This window comes from Priapulus caudatus, unplaced genomic scaffold, assembly GCF_000485595.1.
Source record: "Priapulus caudatus unplaced genomic scaffold, Priapulus_caudatus-5.0.1 Scaffold0, whole genome shotgun sequence".
Lineage (NCBI taxonomy): Eukaryota > Metazoa > Priapulida > Priapulimorpha > Priapulimorphida > Priapulidae > Priapulus > Priapulus caudatus.
Window position 1 is genome coordinate 1632297 of NW_014577061.1, and position 4530 is coordinate 1636826.

The following is a 4530-nucleotide window of genomic DNA, read 5'->3' on the forward strand; positions in this document are numbered from 1 at the left end:
CTCGTATATATAGCGGCATATTAGGTAATTGTCCTACCCGTATATATAGCGGCATATTAATTATCCTACTTGTATATATAGCGGCATATTAATTGCGTCCTACTCTCTATACTACGTGCACACTCGTGTATATATGCTAAATGATTTACTTACATAAACCATAGCATAAACATAACGTGAGCAATGGGATTCCTGCTGTTGGGAACTGCTGCCACCTGGTGGCGACCTGCATGGTGGTCGAAACTGTTGGTAGCAATAGGTGCGTTGCTGCACAAATAGGTGCATGAATTAAATATAATTATTGTTAATACGTAGTATATTTAAAATGTACGATTTTTTTGAAAGTTATGAAACTTGATGAACTTACAGAGTAATTAAGTAACTAGTCTGAATATTATTGCCTTTTCTCTCAATATCCTTTGCTAATTCTATGTCAAACTTGTAAATTTGCTTTTTACCAAATCGCATTCCTTATGTTATGTCAATGATTCTACACGCGTATTCTGTAACTCCTATGTTAATACGCTACCTTTCTCGCTTCTCATCTATTTCTCTCCCTCTGTAGTTTTTCCATCATGATTATTCACGTGATTCTCTGATGGGGCGACTCCGTAAAAGCAGTAGCTTCTGAAAATATAAATAATAACTAGCAATATATATATATATGGTGATTGAATTTGGCTCAGTATAAATAAATGACCCTCAAACCCATGACAATGTATTTCGGTGTAATTGTCAGAGATTTAGAATTTAAAATAGGATTCACAGAACCATTATGTGTTTAGGGGTTTAGCAGCAAGTCTTAATAACTAATGCTGTGTGTGTGTAGGAAAGATGATAGCCCCGTCTACACGAGGATTTTGATCCCGGGTTAAGCGTCTACACGAGGGCCTCACCCGGGTTAACTAACCCGGGATACGTCTTAACACGGGTTAGTGTAACCCCGCGATGTGAGGAGGGTTAACTAACCCGGGTTAAGAGCTGTCTCGGGTTAAGCGTCGTGTAGACGCTGCTAACCCGGCATAGCGCATAGTTCATTAGTTAACTCTGCGATAGGCGGCGTAGTGAATGAGTATTTACATCGATGCGTGCATTCAATGCGATACTTACGTGACAAAACCGCACAAGCGTTGAGCGGGTGGCATTCGTGCAGACGCTGCACGTTCCCTAACTCGGGTTAAGCTTACCCGAGACTGTTCTTAACCCGGGATAAGAAAACCTCGTGTAGACCAATGTGTAGACGAGGCTGATGTCTTAAATTTAGCGGGATTCCTGCTCTTGGGAACTGCTGTCACCTGGTGGTCGAAACTGTTGGTAGCAAGTTGATAACTATGGAAGGCCATTATCGCCAAAACCTACCTATTTTAATCGCGCTTAAAATGTATTTATTTAAGCGCGATTTGAATTCAGCCCATCAGAACAGTGGTTTTTATATGCGCGATTATAAAACCACTGTTCTGATTGGCTGGAATTCAATCGCGCTTAATACACATTTAAGCGCGGATTAAAATAGGTAGGTTTTGGCGGTAATGGCCTTCCATAGATAACGTGCTTATAAAACGTGCTTGATAAACGTTATAACGCCTTATGAATTAAATACATTGTTAATAGGAAAATAGGATAGGTTTAATGAAGTTTTAGATTATTAGAAGTTTATTCTTTAGTAATTATCAGGATATTACTGCCTTTCTCTCAATATCCTTTGCTAATTCTATGTCAACTTTTAAAGTTGCTTTTCACTAAATCGAATTCCCTATGTTAAGGGCCGGACACACTAGGCGATTAAATCGGGCGATAAAATCGGGCGACAAAATCGCGCTGAAATCGCCTTAGTGTGTCCATCAATCGCCGCCGATTTCGTCGCCGATTTTGTCGCCCGATTTCATTGCATAGATCAAAACGTTTTAATATATATCAGATGGTCGATCTTTGTTGTAGGTGCTGAATAGTGGATGCCGAAGCGGTGTAAGGCCACGTGGGAGGCGGAGGTATTAGGAGCGATATCTCCGCCATAGGGAGTCTTCGTATTGACAAGCGGTTGGTTTTTGTTGTAGAGAGCAAGGAATTCTGCTTAATGAATGACATGAATTTTCTAGACTCGGGCAAGTGATATGTAGTCGCTGAAATAGCCACTATTTTCCCGTTTTTCGTGTGCTACCTCTAGGTATTATTAGCTGCTTGATGTCAGTGTAATTAGCGATGCACGCCGCACGCACGCATGTGTACGTGCATCGCAACGCATACACTACATGCAAGCACGCTGTATAAGTGCACAAGGCAGGCGGGCGACGCACAGATGCACGCCACGTGTACGTGCACACGCCACTGCACGCACGTCTTACGTGCACATGCATGCACGCACGCGCCCCGTGTACGTTGCACGACGCCCCGACACACACACGCATGTGTTCAGTGTAAGTGACACACGCACGCACGCACGCACGCACGCACGCACGCGCGCACGTGTACGTACACACGCACGCACGCACGCACGCACGCACGTGTACGTGCACACGCACACATGCACGCACGTGTACGCACGCACGCACGCACGCACGTATACGTGCACACGCACACACGCACGCACACACGCACGCACACACGCACGCATGCACGCACGTTTACATACACACGCACGCACGCATGAATGCACGCAGGTGTACGTGCGCACGCACGCACGCGCGTCTATGTGCACATGCATGCACGACTTATTCACCGGCGATTTAATCGCCTAGTGTGTCCACTCGACTCGCGCGATAGAATCGGGCGATTTTGTCGCCCGATTTTATCGCCCGATTTAATCGCCTAGTGTGTCCGGCCCTTTATGGTAATTATTTCTACATGTGCATTCTCTCATTCCTATGCTAATACGCTACCTTTCTCACTTCTCATATCTCTCTCTCCATCTGTAGTTTTGCGATCATGATAATCAATGTGGTATTCTGATGGGGCGACTCCGTAAACGCAGTGGCTTTGAGGTACTGAAAATATAAATAATAACTAGCAATATATGGTGATTAAATTTACCTCAGTATAAATAAATAATTCCTACCTCAAGATAATATATTTCGATGTCATTCTCATAGATTTTAATACATTATTCACATGAACATATTATGTGTGTGTGGGGTTCGCAGCAAGTCTCAATAAATAATGGCAGGTACTGTGTGGGTGGACGTAGATGTATGAGTGGGTATGTGTGTGAATGCGTGCGCGTACACGTCTGTCTGTGCGTGTGCAAGCGCGTGTATGCACGTGCATGTATGAATACTAACGGATTTACTACTTATATCTATACATACTTCATATATATTCCTGCAGACTCCTGCGTTTTTTGTGGGTAATCTCTAGAGGTGATGATGTCCTGTTCTCCACAGGCTACCTATATCTCACCTCACCAAACCTGTACAAAAATATCTCGAGTAAAGATGATGTTTTTGATTCACGCTTAAGCTGTGTACAAACTAACTCTAGCAAGTAGTCCCGTAGCGGGCATGAATGAGCTACAAAGGAAGACTTTACATTTCATGACAACTGCATCTCACGAACTTACTGAAAGATCTGTGTACAGCAGGTCTTATAGTTAGAGCCAATCAGTTATAAATTCGCCGAAGTACATCACATTCTCGCAGTCGACATTTTCTGCAACAGCTGAATGGAAATGGGTGAACAGTTTTCTATAAACAATATTTGTAGCAGCATGTACGCACATTGTTATAACATTTGTCCCGAACATTTACTCTATTTGTTCAAGAACGTAATGCCCCATTCCTGTGTCCTATTGCTAATTCTTTCTAGAACGTTTAACCCAATCACATTCGTGTACGCCAGCGCATATAATTCTGTTATTCTTATGCTAATGCGCTACATTTCTTTTACCTCGGCTGTATCGCTCCATCTGCAGCTTGTCTGTCATGGTTATCGATGTATTTTTCTGATGTCGTGACTCGGTAAATGCGGTGACTGCGATATACTACAATACAACATACAACAAAAATCAGCAGTGAACAAACGCGGTTACCGTCGTGTGAACATATACCGCATGCAACTGTCCTTATTTTTGAGATGGTGCTGGTTATTGGTGAATCAGGAAATGTGAAAAATGAACATAAGGTAACAGAAGAGGACTAGAAAGCAAACGGCATGCAACAAGAAATAACGAAACATTAAATTCCGCTGTAGCAATATTATGATTGAATCTACCTCAATATAAAAACGTAAAACCTTACCTTATGATATTGTATTTGGTTAGCGCTATTGTTACAAATAGTGTCTAAGTCATAAAGCACAGAAACATTGAGTGCTTGGGGGATTAGTAATAACTGTAATAGTAATAGTAATAATGGTACTGCGTGTGTACGTGGATGCGAGCGTGCGTGCGTTTGCATGTGTGTGTGTGTGTGTGTGTGTGTGTGTGTGTGTGTGTGTGTGTGTGTGTGTGTGTGTGTGTGTGTGTGTGTGTATGTGTGCGTGTGTATGTGTGCGTACGTGTGTGTGTGTGTGTGTGCGTGAGAGCGTGAGTGTGTGGGG